Source organism: Eleutherodactylus coqui, chromosome 13 (assembly GCF_035609145.1).
Source record: "Eleutherodactylus coqui strain aEleCoq1 chromosome 13, aEleCoq1.hap1, whole genome shotgun sequence".
Lineage (NCBI taxonomy): Eukaryota > Metazoa > Chordata > Amphibia > Anura > Eleutherodactylidae > Eleutherodactylus > Eleutherodactylus coqui.
Window position 1 is genome coordinate 58,530,984 of NC_089849.1, and position 18,542 is coordinate 58,549,525.

Consider the following 18,542-nt stretch of genomic DNA (forward strand, 5'->3'; position numbering starts at 1 on the left):
AAGCTGGTTTTAAATAAATGCTGAGCAAAATCCCTCATTTAGGCAGAAAGGGCTATTACTCCTAAGGCAGAAGATCCAGCGTGCCCTTATCACACATCAATTTTTTTTGTCCAGATCCCCTTTACGGGGACCCAATTCCATCTGACAAATGCGCCAGAATATTAGTTGAGCACCATCACTTCCATGAAATTCATTAACATGCCTGGCATTGGGGGTGTCCATTTTCATGTGTATAGAGCTCAGTTGTTTGTTCAGGAGCTTAAGCAGCACATTTCCAGTCCCGCTGCCTGTGTAATGACATTTTTTCTTGTGTCATTTGATAAATTTTGATGTCCACCAGACTGACAAATGTAGAGGAGTTAATAAGTGGACAGAAAGAGCATCTCCCACAGCGATGAGAGACAGTACATTTGGACTGGTGTAGTTGTCCATTTAAAGCAAGAGGACTGACACACAGGCTATGCACTAGATGATCGTGTAAATTCTGACCTCTGTACATAGTGCTCGAGTAGTGGGTAATGACTCCTTCATTAGTCTCCAGCCTACCATCAAGGCTGAAGGCTCTGCCAGGTGCTTTGGTCATTTTTTGTTTTATTTTGGTTTTAGCTATCAAATCAGTATGCTGAGATACTATCTCCAGATACAGAACACTAGATTAGCCTGGGTTATTCAACCAGACCAAGTTAAGATCTAGTTAAAGAGATTGGTCTCTATGGGGATTATTGATAAGGCACTCTTTAGGACTCCTTTATATAGATAGATCTATTTCAGGCTATTTATCTACATTAATAGATCTTTAATAAACTTCTAACCTAGAAAGGCAGTGAACACTATACACTAATTGGGTAGACACTAGCCGGGTTCATTTATGCAATAAGGCAGTGTACACCTTTCGTACCCAGGTAGACACCAGCCAGGTTCAGTCAAGTTGTGGTTCCTGATAAGTTAAGCAATCAACAGAAACGTGATTAACCAAGAATAAGAACCTAGAACAAGGACCGAAGAGGGAAGGAAGCTCTGCGGCCACTGCGGAGCTACAAGCTCACAGCGTCAGGGATTTGAGAGCGGGTGTGGGCAATGATAGGGCCAACACCAGCAGGGGAGAAGGTCTCCGGGAAGTGCAGAGCTACGAGCTCACAGCGGTGTTGCCTTCGGGGGTTTGTCGCCCTGGGGAGCTTGACAGCGAGGGAATGTAGTGGAGGGCAAAACAGACACTGACGAAACTGGAAGAGCTGATTATCCATCCAAGCCAATCAAGTTGTGGGCGTGTATCCTGTCTCCACCCATTCTTCTGGTGGAGACAAGATACAACAGTACTGGAATTAGGACAGTTGAACTAGCAGGTCAGAACAGTAGGGATACTCTTAATATTTTAAAAAATTGCCAAAGACCTCTAAAAAAAAAAAAATGTTGGTGACTAATGCTAGAAGTCTGACCAATAAGGTTGACAAACTGAAAGTAATAATCTTTGAAAAAAATTTCGACATAGTCAGATTAACAGAGACCTGGTTGGACAAAAGCCATGACTGGCCGGTTAACTTACAAGGGTACAGTCTGTTCAGAAAGGATCATAGAAACTGGAGAGGGGGAGGAGTTCGTCTTTATGTAAAATCCTTTTTAAAGGCCATACTACAGGAAGATATATATATGAGTGAGATAAACATGTGGAGTCTATGGGTAGAGATACATGGAGGGAAAACCATTAAAGGAGATGTCCCGCGCCGAAACGGGGGTTTTTTTTTTTAAACACCCCCCCCCCCCCCCCCCCCCGTTCGGCGCGAGACAATCCCGATGCAGGGGTTAAAAAAACCACCCGCACAGCGCTTACCTGAATCCCGGCGGTCCGGCGTCTTCATACTCACCTGCTGAAGATGGCCGCCGGGATCCTCTGTCTTCATGGACCGCAGGGCTTCTGTGCGGTCCATTGCCGATTCCAGCCTCCTGATTGGCTGGAATCGGCACGTGACGGGGCGGAGCTACACGGAGCTACACGGAGCCCCATAGAGAAGAGGAGAAGACCCGGACTGCGCAAGCGCGGCTAATTTGGCCATCGGAGGGCGAAAATTAGTCGGCACCATGGAGACGAGGACGCCAGCAACGGAGCAGGTAAGTATAAAACTTTTTATAACTTCTGTATGGCTCATAATTAATGCACAATGTACATTACAAAGTGCATTATTATGGCCATGCAGAAGTGTATAGACCCACTTGCTGCCGCGGGACAACCCCTTTAATAGAATTCTTGATAGGGGTTTTCTATAGGCCACCAAAAACAACAGAAGCCATTGAAAATCTATTACTGAGGCAAATAGATAAAGCGGCAAATCACAGAGGTAATTATGGGAGACTATTCGGACAAAAACTGGGGAGCTGAAACCTGTAAATGTCGAAAAGGTAACAAGTTTCTGTCTATAACTAAGGACAGTTACCTTACCCAACTTGCACCAGGACCCAACTAGAAGGATGGCCATTTTGAACGTATTAATCAAGAGACCTGACAGAACAACAAAGGAGCAGATTGGAGACATCTGGAAGATACCAGTAGTGACTAACATAATAAATTTTCACTTGGCTTCCAGTAGGGAGTTTTTTTGGGGAGCTTCAAAAATACTTAACTTTAGGAAGGCAAGGTACAAACTGCTTAGAGATGCCCTTAACCTTATTGACTGGAAAAATATACTCAAATAGTATAGACAATAAAATGGAAATGGTAAAAACATCTTGAATACTGTGAGCGGTTCATACCTCACAGCAGGGGTACACAACTCCAGTCCTAAAGGGACACAACACATCATGTTTTTCAGGATATCCTATACCATCTATAGTGATGTCTGAGGCACTGACAATTAAATCCCCTGTGCAATACTGAGGAAACCCAGAAAACATAACTTGTTCTTCCTTGAGGACTGGAGTTGTACAACCCTGTATACAGGAATAAAAGGGGAAAAGGGCGCTGAAGGGTAAGGAAATTATCCGATTCTTCACAAATAAGACAGTATCTTATATTAATTTTTGCTCCAAAATATTTACCTTTTTTACATTATTGTCTGTACACTATTTAAATTGACTTTTTAAATTGGCCGCAACTGAGGCTTATTTTTGGAGTAGGGCTTATATTTAAAGACTCCTAAAAAAACATGAAAAGTCAAGCTATATCCTTAAAAATCCTGAAAAATCTTGGTAGGTCTTATTTTCAGCGAAACAGTGTATTACGGTAAATAGTTTTAATCTGGAGTGTGTTCACTCAGGGAAATGAAAGGTCAGGTGGAATGCAGAGTTATAAAGTAAACTCTCCCATTAAATATTACCAGACTAAAGGCCCTTTTACACACAACGGTTATCGCTAAAATGGCCAAAGGACTGAACGAATTAACCTTTTTTTTGTATAAAATATAATTCTTTAAATCATCTGCTTCCTTCATTAGCTAAAGTAAACTCAGTATTAGTTGTTTGCTAAGGTGGGCGTGTGTTTATCTGGCCTGGAAGATTTTAATCCGTGTGAAGAAATCCATTGTCTTCAGCAGGCATGAGTAAACAATATACTCATTGTGTTGGGTAAACACTCACCCCTCCCCTCATGTCCAACATCTCAAAAGACTGCACAATTCCCATTCAAATGGAACAAGTTTTTGAACTGCCTGAGGACTATTTTTTATGGTGGCTAAAAAAACAGCCACAAACAAGTGAAGGAACAGTGCAGGACAGCCTACATTTACATGTAACTATTATCACGCAAATTCCTTTGAATGAATTTTGAGCGCTAATCGGTGCATGTAAATGGGCCTTAAAGAGGCTAAAATAGACAAATCACTGGGTACCAATGGCATACACCCCATGATCTAAGGAAATGAAGTAATGTGACAGGCAGATCATCGTTTCTTATATAGTGACTGGATCTGTGCCACTGGATTGATGCATAGCAAATGTGGTGCCAATATTCAAAAAGGGAACCTAGAAACTATAGGCCGTTAAGTCTAAAGGCTCTCACACGAGTATGCTACCACGTGTTATGCGTGTGGGTTATGCGCATAATACGCAGTTCTGATCTTTACATTGACTTTCAACTGTGCCTCTCACACAGCGCATGAATACGCACGCAAAAGATTGCGGCATGCACCATCTTGGAACGCATTACGCACACATACACGCCAATATAGCGTATGGGAATTGTCAGCATGCAAGTAAAAATGTCATGTAAGAAGCCTAACTTCTATTGAGGGTAAAATGTTTGAAGGGTTTTAAAGAGAGGCTATTCTGGAGAACCTCAAGTAAAACGGCTGTCTAACTTCATATCAACATGGGTTTATGAGAGATCACTCTTGTCAAACCAACCTGATCAGCTTCTGCAAGAGGCAAGTTCTAGACTGGACAGGGAAGAGTCACTGGATCTTATTTATGTACCTGAACTTTTCCAAGCGTTTGATACATTAAAGGAAAATGCTTGGTCTGGGTGAGAATGTGTGTATGCGGGTAAGTGACTCAGTGCTAGAAAGCAGAGGATGATTATGAATTGTACATAGTCTGATTGGATCACCATTAATGGGGAGATACCACTGGGTGCACTATTGGGTCCTGTTCTTTTACTATATTAATGACCTGGTAAAAGGATTTTCAGATCATACAAAACTGTAAAGTAGTTAACACAAGAGGACAATATACAATTGGAAGTGGATCTGAATAAGTTGGGGATTTGGGCAGAAAAGTAGCAAATAAGGTTTAACACTGATGAATCTAAGGCTATGAACATGGGCAGGGAAATACATGTCACGATAGCCTGAGAAAGGATCGAAAAAACAATTCAAAAGCTTGCTTTAACATCATGTATTTTTGTTAGCCATTAAAAGGTATATCTACAATATTACTTGGTTTCTCTTACTGAGAACAATCACACCCTTACACACTAAATGGGAAACCACTGGGCAGAACCGACATTGAAAAGGACTTGGGGATTTTAGTTAACTAAGTTAAACTGGAGCAACCAATGTCAGGTAGCTGCTGGCAAAGCAAATAGGATCATGGGGTGCATCAAGAGGTCTCGGGGCACATGACAAGAACATTGTTCTTCCTCTTTACAAGTAATCTGTTGGACCACAACTGGAGTCTTGTGGACAGTTTTGGGCAACAGTACTCCCAAGGACAGAGCATGAGCGGGTAGAAAGGTCAGCAGCTAAAGTAATAAATGGAACGAACGGACTACAATCCCCCAAAGCAGTTCTCAAATGTGTGGTCATTTAGTTTAAAAAAAAAAAAAAAAGGACCACTGAAGTAAGACTTAATAACTACCGTGTTTCCCCGAAAATAAGACACTGCCTTATAATAAATTTTGCCCCAAAACAGGCAGTCTTATTTTTGGGGGTGTGGGAGAGAGCCCTCTTGTCACAGTCCTGGGAATAAATAGATGATGGAAGAGATCTCTGTATTGTCCCCTGACGCATTTATAGTGTTCCCCAAAAATAAGGCCTACCCTGATAATAAGCCCTATCCTGACTTTCAGGGGGGCCTGAAATATAAGCCTTCCCCCGATAAAAAGCCCTAGCTACAATAGGTGGAAAAATAAAAAATAAAAGACACAATCACCTTGCAACTGGCGTCTCTGTCCCCCGCAATGACCTCCTAGGTGCTGCGGCAGCATGCTGTATAATCCTCTCCGCTATCAGAGGATTCTCTCTCTGGCAAACGGGGCTTTGAACTTCCCCGACTTGAGCAAGTGAGCTCTGTGATTGGATCGAGCGCCAGCCAATCATAGCCGGCGCTTGATCATTCACAGCCAGTGAATGACATCACCGAATGACTGTGATTGGTTCATCGAGCGCTGATTGTGATTGGCTGGCGCTCGATCTAATCACGGCGCTCACTTGCTTGATAGCGGAGAGTATTATACAGCATCCTGCCGCAGCGCCTAGTAGATCATTATGGGGGACACAGACGCTGGCTGCGAGGAGAGTATCGCGCTTTGGTTTTTTTTTTTGGCTTGTGGAGCTAGTGCTTATTATCGGGGGTGGGGGGGAGGCTTATTAGGGGGAAAACACTATGTATAAATACATCAGGGGACAATACAGAAATCTCTCCCATCATCTATTTATAACTAGGACTGTGACAAGGGGCCGCCCTCTACATCTAGAGGAAAGAAGATTTCTACACTGACATAGGTTTGTTTTGTTTTTTTTACTCTAACAAAACTCTCTTAAAAAGAATTCAAGAGGGGCCTGGATGCCTTTCTTGAGTGCAACAATATTACATGTCATAATTACCACAGAAGGGTCAGTGATCCGGGGATTATTCGGATTGCTAGATTGGAGTTGAGAAGGAATTTGTTTCCCCTAAAAATGAGGAAGACTGGCTTCTACCTAATTGGGTTTTTTACTGCCTTCTGGATCAACATTGGTGTGGTCGGAAGAGGGGTGTAATAGGCTGAAATGGATGGATAGAAGTCTTTTGTTCAGCCTAAAACACTACATTGCTATGTAAAAGAGGAATGGCAATGTGAACGACACCTTAAGTGCCTTTTACACGAAGCGAGAAAATGTTCGCACGAGCGAATGACAGCAGTAGTAACGTAGCACAGTCAGCGGGCTATCTGTTCCATTTAAAAAATAGAAATTTCCATTCTAAGAAAAATCAATGGGGAACAAAATAGAGCCATTGAATTCACTTTGCATTTCCGTTTATCTGCGCCTTAAACATTACAGAGAAAAGGAAATGCATAACAGACTAACATCAGTGTAAAAGAGCCCTTATTCTGTCAAAAATCCTGACCAAATTACACCTGTAAAAATCAGCCTTAGGGTTCCCTTCTACTGGCGATAGCGCTGCGAGAAAATCGCAAGTTTTTGCGATGCGAGTAATCTGTTTTCGATTGCACTGTATGGGGACATAAACAAGCAAAACGCTGAAACAAACCTGCTGCTGTGATTTTTACTCCTCGCATCGCAGCTTGCCCTAAAACATCGCAAGTGGAAAGGCTGTCAATGAACAACGTGTGGCACTTTGAGCGCGCTCGCACTGCACTAAACACGTTTGATTTCTTCGCTAGTGGAAAGGGGCCCTTAGGGCTCCTACCCACTTGAGTTTTTTCAACGCAAATGTCAATGGGACTTTCTAATGTTAAAAACGCAGAGCACAAAAATCGCAAAACACAAACTTGCGATGCGTTTTTAACATTAGAAAGTCCCATTGACAATCGCGTTAACAAAACGCAATTGAGTAGGAGCCCTTCAAGTGGTTTTCAAGGGAAATACTATTGATGACCTATCATCAGGATAGTTGATCGGCTGGAGTCCATCACTTGGGACCCCGATCAGCTGAGTGGGCGCATGCTGTCAGCATCACAACACAGAGGTCGGAGCAGAAGCAGCATAAGGATGCCTGTCCATTGCAGAGGCGGAATATCACTAGTGATATTCCGCCGCAAGGGGGAGAACTAACAGGTCTCCACGGTGAGCCTATCAGATAGGCTGACCGCAGCAAATTGCAGCACGTCACGATTTGAATCCCGCTAGTGGAGAATCGCTATGATTCTCCGCTCGTGGACGTCGGGCTGCGCTTTCCATAGTTAAGTCTATGGAAAGCATTTGATGCGATACCTGCGGACGGATTGTCGCTGCAGATAACAGCGACATATCGCCCGTGGAGAGAAGGTCCAAGTCTCTGCACTGACCTCTGTGTAGTGGTCGGCGCTTGTAACTGCAGGCACAGCTATCATAGAAATCAATAGGAGCCGTGCTTGCAGTTGCAAGCACCGACCACTACACAGAGGTCAGCGCAGAGACTCATGCTGCTTCCACTCCGACCTCCGTGTTAGGCTGCCTGTCCACGGGCGTTGCGGTATCCCGCGGCAGATCTTCACCGCCCGGGAGCAGGAGCCGGCAGACAGATCTCCGCCGTCAGCCTATCTGACAGATAGGCCCACCGCAGAGAATAGCTGTAATTCGCAGCATGCTGCGAATTGCCGCCAGGAAGCAGAGAATCTTTATGATTCTCTGCTCGTGGACATCCAGCCTTATTGCAGCACTGACAGCATGCACCAACCCTGGCCGAGCCCAAGAGACGGACTCCGGCCAATCAACTATTGATGACCCAGCCCGATAGGTCATCAATAGTATTTATACGAAACACCCCTTTAATCATTTTCCCAGCGGGCAGGCCAAGTCGTCCCTGCAGGCTGAAGTACGCCGCCTAACGCCACCCCTCTACCAATATACTATGGAAGCTATGGAAAAGCCGCCGCATGCACCAGGGGTTCATCTAGTCCTTTGCGGTTAGATTCACTACACAGCGGCTCAGCCAAGATCTCAGAGCATGCACACAGTTTCCTAAAGGCGGGGCAAGTACTTCAACCTGCAAAAACAGCCTGGACCACCCACCAGAAAAGGGAACCAACATGTGAGAAACAATTAACCTCACTGCCTTTTGTATCATATAGGATACAGTACATATTTCCATATACTGTTCTACCTCTCTACTGCATGGAGTAACAGATACGAGACACCCCCTGGTATTACTACGGTTCTCGCAGCAACCACTAGATGGCATAACTGCAGATTACATAGACTATAATGTCAGGTTCTTGGAAATTCATGCAGTGAAGGGTTAAACCTTATTTTTTACAGGTATGACAATCAAAATGCTTTGTAACAAAATAAGTTGGAAAGTGCGCACATTCACTGTTATCGGCGCAGGTGGCTTTAGAGCTGCCAAACCGATTCGGGTTTTTTTGTACCAGAATCAGGTCCCTCTCGGACGCTGTAGGTGATATCCACATTCGCCCAGTGCAAGCGCAAAAGTGCAACACCACCGCGTCAGAGAGGCAGAATTAGGTGACGGACGCAGGTATCCCGTCCCAGATCGCCCGGCATGGTTTAGAGAACTTTGGACCCAAACTAATCAAGCATGCTTATCAGTCCGAGCAAAATGACTGTACAGCGCAATCTGCGTACTGCAGCACGGGATTAGGTTACAAACATGGTGCTGACAAGATCCCTCTAAAGGGTTTGCAACATTTCAAGAAGTTGCGTCACACTAGTTACAATACAACTGTTGCGCAAGTCTTTGTCTGCAGGTTAGGGGAAAAGAAAAAAAAAACCCATTAGTAATAACGTTCAATAGCCAGCAAATAAACGCTAAATGTATGCGGCCGAACATCCGCAGAGGAGCACGCACACGTGCTGAGGAGCTGCTCGGGGGGCGACATATGGGGGCGCGAGGTCAGTCACAGATGGCGAAAAATCAAGACATGCAAGCCGCCGAGCGAGGCCGTACGGGCGCGTCATCCCGGCTAGACGACGGCCGCCATCGGCTGCGCACGACACAGACATGAGGTAACAAATGTCCCCCCGCCACAAGACAGCCGTTACACGACGACGGCAGACAATGTCCGTGCCAGCCCGAGGAGGGCAGACTTACCTGAGGGGAGCCCCGGCGGGTCTCTCGGGCTGTCGGTTACTAGGCCTCAGGCCTTGTTTGTGCTGAAAGAAATGGCGTTGAATCTACAAAGAGAACAGGGCGTCGTTACTGGCGAACAACGCGAGGACACAAGATGGAGAGGAGAGATAGGAGGAAAAAGGACAAGAAAGGGAGGCCACAGCCGGGAGGACGCGGCTGTAACGGGGGCTTCAGAGCGGGAAGATGACGAGGTCGTGTAATGGCAAACTTGCGACACCCCGAAATGGCGGCCGCCAGTCTCCTTACACCAACCACGGGGTTTCCAACAAGAAGGAGCAGGGGCGGCGTGACGACACCAGCGGGGCGGGGCCGGGCGAGTGGTGATACTGCGCGTCAGCAGAGGCTCCAGATTTCCCGCCTCTTTGCATCTGAGGAGAAAATAGGCGAGTTGTGTGTTAGCAACGGTGTAATGGCGGACGCACCGTGCCTTTAGGCTTTCTGAGGAAATTATGTGGTTAAAGCTATATGAAAAATACACTTTTGTGTTATAGAAGGCCTCATATAATGAATTGTGGCCCCAGCACACGAGTATGGCGCAAACAGCTGGGTAGAAAATGAAGCGGTTTACCTCCTTGTGGAGTCGTGATTGTCACGGCTGCGTGTGACAACGTATCTCGCGCACACCGTCCTGCACGAGCTGCCTGGTTTCTTCGTTGGTTTTAACTTTCCTTGTTTTGTTTCCTCGTAACATGCCTAGAAGATAGGCTGCACGCGACCGAGTCTGAGCCTGCCGCTGGCGCGCCTGCCATTTTGTATCTTCTGTACTGTGGGTGGACCCGGCGGCTCGCCGTCAGACATGCGCAGTATAGATCTTTTTCTAAACCTCTGCTTTTCCCGCGTCAACGCCTAGCTGCGGGTCGGACGGCTTCCATTGACTTCAATAAGTGCATCAATGAAAATCAAATGTACTTTCTTTGACTCCATTCACTGCATATTATGCGTGCGTAATACGCAATGGAATGACGCTCGTGTGAGCCCGCCCTAAGGCCCGTCTGACCGGGCGGGTTTTCATTGCGTACTATGCACACCATGTACGGCCGCATGAAACACGGTGACTGAAAGTAAATTGATCCATTCACATGAGTGTGTTAATACACGTGAGAAATAGATTGCCGCATGGTCTATTTTCTTGGGGTACCGTGCAGCAAGAGTCCTATACTGTTGTATGGGCAGCATATGCAGCGTTAGCCATACACAATAAATTGCGCATGGGCCGCAATTCATACGCAATACCACTATGAAACAGTGGGGAATTTAAAAAAAAGACAGTCACACTGCGCATGACTCTATGTGTGAGCTACGCGGTCATCCGCAGTGCACTCGCTGCCCATATGTGGTCTTTGCCGGCATCATAAACACCGGTAAAATGGGGGGTCTTGAAACATGCCTAATTTATGCGCAACGTAGAAAATAGAACATATCTATGGGATGCGCAAGATATCAGTGATTCCCCGCTCACAACTATGAAGTCAGTTATTCTGCCCATTAGGGCTTATTCAGATGATTGTATATCGGTCGGGTATTCACGCCGGCCAATATACGGCATCCCTCTCTGCAGGGGGAGGAGGCTGAAAGAGTCGGGAGCAGTGCTCTGAGCTCCCGCCCCCTCTCCACCCCTCGGCACTATTTGCAATGAGGAGGTGGGGCGGGGGCAAAGCTAAGTTTCGGGCATTAGCCCCGTCCCGCCCCTCCCATTGCAAATAGTGCCGAGGGGTGGGAGCTCAGAGCACTGCTCCCGGCTCTTCCAGCCTCCTCCCTCTGCAGAGAGGGACGCCGTATATTGGCTGGCGTGAATACCCGGCCGATATACGGTCGTCTGAATAACCCCTTAATGAGCACAGATTGACGATGTAGCATGTCAATTGGTGTCTTATTACTGCCGCCAACCCGACTGCCTATGAAGCCATCCTTGTGGTGTGGCTTGATAGGTTCCAGTATCATATAATGTTGTGGCATTACATTATACTGCAGGAGCAATCAAACCATTGCAAGTTCTTTTGCCCTATTTAGACTAAAAATATTTTTAAAAAGTTTTATTAATTATTTAAAAAAATAAAAGGTAATAAAAGTAAAAAAAATAAAATTTTTGCCATACTGTATTTATAATGATCTAAATAATAAAACAAAAAATATTTAGTATCGCTGCGTCCGTAAAAGTCCAATCTATTAAAGTAATGCATTATTTACCTCGCACTGTGAACGTCATTAGAAGAAAAAAAACAATGACAGATTTGTGCTGTTTTTGGTCACCCTGTCTGCAAGAAAAAATGTAATAGAAAGCGATCGAAAAATCGTATTGACTTCAAAATGGTACCAGTAGAAACTACAGGATGTCCTGCAAAAAAAGCAGCCTCGCACAACTATGTCGCCAAAATCATAAAAAAAGTTATGGCTGTCAGAAAATGGCGGCAGAAAATAAAAAAATAAAATGTCTTTGCAAAAAAATAAAAGTAGTACAGCACTAAAAAACTATATAATTTTGATATCGTAGTAATCGTACTGACCCACAGGATAAAGCTATCAGGTCCTTTTTGTTGCAATGTGTACGCCATAGAAACAAGACAAATCCAAGGATGTATTTTTTTTGCATTTCTCTCTACTTAGAATTATTTTAAAGTTTTTCATGCGTTATATGTTACATTGTATACTACCGTTGAAAAATACAACTCTACACGCAAAAAACAAGCCTTCAGAGTCATGATTTTTTTAAAAGGGGGAGGAAAAGCTGAAAATGGGGAAAAAAAAGGTCCACGTCCTTAAACACTTAGTAACCACCCATACGTGTTTTCATATCCTGGATGTCTGGGTTTTAATCCACAGGGCCGTAAAAACACGCTGGCCCTGTAAAGCCCTGGGGTCTGTGAGTGATCTGATTCATGAGGAGACATGAAACTACTCACCTTTAGCAGCGCAATGTCCTGCGATGATCTATGCCACTGGCAAAATGTCGGGCGCATCAGCAGAAGCTGAAAGGGCCAAGGAAGTTTAAAAAATCTCTGCTCAAAGGTAGCTGATAGCAAGGAGATGTCACTGGGGCTGTCATCCCTGGTCACATGATTGCGATTGCCGTTATCTAAGGGATAACAGTGATCACGTAAAAGTAAAAAAAGTTGAGTTTCATCTCCTGTCACGGATCTGATCCGTGAGAGGAGATGAAATTACTTTTAAGGCCCCCAGATTTGTTCCCCGACGGAATCTTCATCCACAGACCTGCTCCTGGCCTCTGCACATGTGCCTATCGACATAATGGCGAACGTATGCGCAGAAGCCGGGGATTGCCCGTGAAATTTAACCTCTCCAACGGTAGCCAACAGCTTGGAGATTTCACGGGTAGGCCGTAATCCCTGGTCACGTGATCGCCGTTTTCCAATGGTTATGGGCAATCATATAAAAGGAAAAAAAAAAATTTTACATTTCACCTCCCCTCGCGGATCCAATCAGTGAGGGGAGGTAAAAAATTACTTAAGGCCCCGCATTTGTCCCCCAAGGGGATCTTTATCCATGGACCTTTCCCTGCCTTCTGCGCATGTGCCCGTCGGCAAAATGGCGGACGCAAGCGCAGAAGCTGGGGAGTCCCCAGGAAATTTAAAATCTCCTTGCTCCTGGCTACCAAAGGTAGCTGACTGCCTGAAGCAGCGACCGAGGGCTGTGGTGAGCAGTCCCCTCGATCACATAAAAGTTTAAAAAAAAGTTTAACGTTTCATCTCCCCTCACCCATGCGATTGGTGAGGGGAGATGAAACTTCTTATCGGAGGCCTCTGTATTTGAACCCTGACGCAATCATCCTCCACAGACTGTCCCCGGCTTCTGCGCGTGTGCCTGCCCACAAAAGAGGGGGGGGGACATCTCTAAAAAAAATCAAAAATAAGTGCCAAAATTAAGTTTTGAACTTTAATGAGGCCAAACAATACGGTATCTTTAATCTTTCCCATCATTTGCTATTAAGGAAAGAAAAACTTTTATCTAAAGGTTTATCCTTTTGTCCTCCTTATAAGTTGAATTTATTTAATTTATTTGTCGATTTTAAATAATTTTGTGAAAAAACTTACACTTGAAAGACACTTCTCTATTAAAGAAAGTAATGTAGGTTGGGGTAAAACCAATACTGACCCTAATGCCAGTTTTCACATAGAGGATTGTTACAGCTGGCCGGGACAGGTGGACAGGGGGTCCCTACGCCAGCCCTCTCCCGTGTCTCTAGCTACTTGCCCCCCTGGGCTATGCCCCAGGGCAACAACTGGGCGACGGTCCCTGCACTGCACTAGGGACAGGAACCCCAAGGAAAAAGGGACAGGGAGACTGGCATGTGGGTACCGCGTAGCAGACAAGACGTAAACGACAAGCAAACAGAGAGAAGTCGGGAAACAGGCCAGGTCAAACCAGAAAGGCACGTGCACAGTACAGGAGGACAAACTAAAGAGAGTCAGAATAGAAGTCACAACACAAGTAGTCAGGTCAAACAATGCAGGTGTAGGCAGACGGAGTCAGAAACAAACACTGGCAACCAGTGTCTGGCGCAGCCAGGTATATAAGCAGAACTCCCCGCCCAGAGGAGCGGGGAGAAGTCACGTGACACTAGGGTGAATCACAAGGTCGCCTCCACCCGGAGGCGCACACTGACAAGAGCACCGCGTGGCCGACCAGCGGACAGGCGCGCCCGCGCACGACGCTGACAGCCCGGACCAACCACCAGAGCTGGGGAACCCCAAGCATGGCCGCCAGGCCAGCCCTCGCATCTCCAGGACGAGCGTTCCGCCTCACCTAGATATCGGTGCCCCTAGTGGAAACCCCATCTCTAAAAAAGATCCTATTCCCACTGATCTCGGGTTGAAAAGTAGGTGTTATCCCATTGAGAATAAGGGTAACAATATAACCACTTTTTATGATAATGTGTTACAAGACTTCAGTGTGTTATGTAACAAGAATAGAATAGGGTTTGGATTTTCAAACCTTACACAAGACCAACAGATAATAGTTAAAAAAAACTTGCCAAGGATGAGGAGTTATAAGAAAGGCTGACAAGGGAGAGGGAATAGTGTTCTTGGACAAGCATTATTATGTTGAGGAGGCTTTGAATATTTTGGGAGATTCTAGCTCTTACATGAAATTGCAAGATGATCCTACAAAGGAAATTATGATAAAACTATATGCAGTGTTAAATAATGCACTTGAAAGAAACTGTCTCACTAAAACTGAAAGAGACTATGTTTGTGTTAATAATCCGGAGGTACTGTTCTTTTACCACCTACCCAAAATACATAAAGATTTATTTACTCCACCTGGGCGACCCATTGTTTCAGGGGTAGGTGGTATCGCAAGTTCTTTATCCGAATATGTAGATAAGATCTTGCAGAAATACGTAGTCGCACTACCTTCACATTTAAATGATACGAGCCATTTGTTGTCCTTATTGGAAGGATTTGAGTGGGAGGATGACTTTATATGGTGCACACTGGATGTTACGTCATTGTATTTTAGTATTCCACACAAAAAGGGTATAGAAGCTGTGGGACAATATTTGAGAAATGACCCATCGATGCCTATTCAACAGAAGGGTTTTGTATTAGAAGCAATTGATTTTATCTTGAACAATACTTATTTCTGTTTTGAAGGACAGTTTTATGTTCAAACGCAAAGAACTGCAATGGGGCCAAAATTTGCCCCATGTTATGCAAATTTGTATGTTGGAGCGTTTGAAGCAAATTATTTTAATGACCCACATATTGTATTCTTTATGCGGTTTATTGACGATATACTTTTAATCTGGAAAGGCAAAGAGATAGAACTATCCCGATTTTTTGCAGATATCAATAAGAATCAATATAACTTGAAGTTCACAGGGGACATAAGCTCAACCCAAGTTATATTTTTAGACTTAGAATTATACTGTAACAAGGGGAAAATATGCACTAGGACTCACTTTAAAAAATTTGTAATCTTTTTGCTTCCGGCAACCAAAGGTAGCAGAGAGCCTGGAGCAGTGACCGGAGGCCTTGGTGAGTGGTCCCCGGTCACGTGATCACCATTATCCAATGGTATAAAAAGGTGGCGATCTACCTTAGGCCGGTCTCACACAACCGGATAAGAATTGCAGATTCCACAAGCGCTTGATTTGCGGTAATACGCAAAACAATCAAATGCATTGAATTATACAATTCTGCTCTCACATTAGTGGATTTGTACTGTGTAATCCACTCGCAGAAACTTGAACACAACATGTTCTATTTTACCATGTATATCCGCAACATAGAGCTAATTGTGCGTGGGAAATATAAACAGTTATGCGCAGTACATTGCTTGGCCGTACGCAGGGCCATGGTCGGGCTCACAGCTGGAATCCCCTGCAGCTCTCCACAAGCGGATTCCACATACAGTTGCATGAGCCTGGCATTCAGATCGCTGCATGTAATGCTTACGTAATTTTGCAAAAAGTCCCATGGAACGCTCACTTTCCTGCAGTTCCAGGAGCAGCTTGTTTTGCGCCTTCTGTTTGAGACCGTCGCACCTCAGCAAGCTTACAAGTCTGAGGAGGTATGAAGGCTCTCAGAGCGCCACTTTCTATACCTTATCCTTGCAACTGAGGTCAAGAAATACCCCCAAAAAAGTGTTGTGTCCGCAGCAAGCATTGGAGAAGGAGGGATACCTGGTTTTATTGCCCCATGTGGCCATCCCAACCAGACTTCCGTAATTACCCCTGTTTTGAGACCTACCACACAGTTTTATATTATTACTTTTAACTAAGAATTAGGGAATACCAAAAAGGATGGTGGTTTATTATTAGGGGTGGTAGTATTATTATTGCATTAGTCATGGTGATAATCCGTCCGCGAGTAACGAGGTGCGCGCTTTACATAGAAATGCTATGGAAAGCGCAGCCCCCTGTCCACGAGCGAAGAAACATAGCGATTCTCTGATTGCGAGACTCAAATCGCGGCATGCCGTGGTGAGCCTAACTGTCAAATAGGCTCACCGCAGAGAACTGTCAGTTTTTACCCCTGCTCCCCGACGGCGAAATATCGCTAGTGATGTTCCGCCTCGTCCGTGGACAGGGGGCCATAAGTAGATTGGGCCTACAGTGGGGGTATTGCTAAACACAGAACGACTAGCGCTACCGGTATAAAATTTTAGGTGCATCTTCCCAGTTTTCCCTGCTCGAAACAAAGAAATGGTCATGAAAGTGACAGTTATGAAAAATAACAAGTTTTATTAATTTTTCACAAGTTTTATAAGTTTTGCAAAAAACTGTGGGGTCAGAATGCTCAGTACACACCTAGATAAATGGGCTAAGGGGTCTAGATTTCAAAATGGGGTCATTTATGGGGGGCATTCGATTTCTTTGGATGACTCTATAAGTGAACAATGGGGTCTGAAATTTATTCAGTTGTGCCCTGAAAGCCAGAAGGTGTTCCCTCCATTACAAGACTAGCCGTGTATCCAGTAAGCAGATTGGGGCTACAATGGGTTTGTTTCTGAAAACAGGACAAACAGGGATATCTATTTTGGAGTGCAAATCTTCATTCATTTGTGGACTGTACAAAAAAAACTTTTTAAAATGACACAATTCTGGGGGCATGGCTTACCGTTTAATGGAGTAAGGTGTTCCCGCCGGAGCTCCTGCCCGAGCCTTCGCTTCAGTAAGCTGTTCCGCCGCCGTTGCCGAGAGAAACAGCTTTCATGGGGAAGAAGAGGACACCGGAAGCCCCCAGGCAGCCGCTGAAGCCCCCGGCTCCGAGTATGAAGCGTTTTCTCCGCTCCCCAGGAGCCCCGCTACTGAGCTGCAAAAAAAAGATGGCGCCGCACCGGCCGGCGCGGGAAGCCGCCGGAGAAGAAGAAGCGCAGCCGAGGACACAGGAAGAAGAGGAGCCTCGGGCCGGACCACCGCAGCTAGCAGAAGTGGAAGCCCGATCGGAGGGGGCAGCAGGAGACAGCAGTGAGGAGGAGGTATGGCCCCGGGCAGAAGACAGAGGAGCGGAGGGTCCGGCTGCAGAGGGAGGAGGGGGAGTCAGCGCTCCCAGCACACAAGAGGAGAACACTGCAGGGATAAACCCCCCAGACATGCTGAAAGCCAGCTCTCCCCAGAAAATGAGCCCTGCAGGGCAGCCTACAACCACACAAGTACCCCCTAGAGAACCACAACAGGGAAGCCCAAAAGATCAAGGGCCCCAAACAAAGGAAAGGGAAAGGGGGAGTCAGGAAGCCGCCAAGAACCAGGCCCTGTCGCTGTCCCCCTCCCGTAAAGACCCACACAAGGAGTGAAGGGAGCATTGACACACATCAAACCCGGGGATACAGAGGGGAAAAGAGCAAACAAAAACAAAACACCTGAAAGCCCCCCTGCACAGCCCAACAAAAGATCTACAATCACACAAGCCCCAGGCAACCCTGAAGCCCAACACGCAAGCCACAAAGGACCCCAGGCCCCACAAACAAATGATGAGGAATGGGACTGGAGAGCCCACCTGAAGGCAATTCCCACAAAAGGGGAGATGAATGAACTTCTACAGAAACTGGATGCAGCCCACAAGCCAGACATAGCAGTTCTACAGAAAGACATCAGAGAAGTGGGGCAGAGAGTGGCGGAAGTTGAAGAAGTACAAGAAGAGTTCCAAACCACTATAGTGGAACACGCGCATATTCTGGAAGCACAAGCGCATCAAATAGAATTGACCAATCATATCGACGACTTGGAAAATCGTCATAGGCGCAACAACCTTAGGGTTAGAGGCCTGTCTGAAGAGATAAACAACGACCAACTGGAGGACTGGATCACTGAATTTTTCAATCACTTGCTGCAGAGACCTACAGATTCCGCCTTAGAACTGGACAGAGTCCACCGAGCCCTGGGCCCGAAACCAGCAGATCCCGCCAGACCCAGGGACGTTCTCTGCAGAGTGCATTTTTATAGAGAAAAGGAGCAAATCCTACAGCGAACACGCATGCTGGACACTCTGCAGTTCAAGGGCTGCTCGGTTAGTGTGTACCCGGACCTATCTAAGCGCACACTACAGCTACACAGGGCCCTGAAGCCCCTCCTAAATGCTCTGAGAGAAAGAGACATTCCATATAGATGGGGGTTCCCCCTACAGCTTCACGCGAGAAAA

At 45.7% G+C, this 18,542-nt stretch overlaps 1 protein-coding gene across 5 annotated transcripts in view; it reads right to left on the bottom strand.

Moving 5' to 3' along the window:
- RBM39 (RNA binding motif protein 39) overlaps nt 1–9,709 on the bottom strand; it is a 34,725-nt gene extending 25,016 nt beyond the window's left edge. For 3 of the 5 annotated variants that reach the window (XM_066586035.1, XM_066586032.1, XM_066586034.1), the window contains exon 1: nt 9,403–9,708. The gene's annotated coding sequence lies outside the window, so the exon portion shown is untranslated. Of the gene's footprint in view, nt 1–9,402 lie in introns of all 5 variants that reach the window. The other 2 variants (XM_066586031.1, XM_066586030.1) reach the window with 1 other exon arrangement.
- Nucleotides 9,710–18,542: the final 8,833 nt, after the last annotated feature.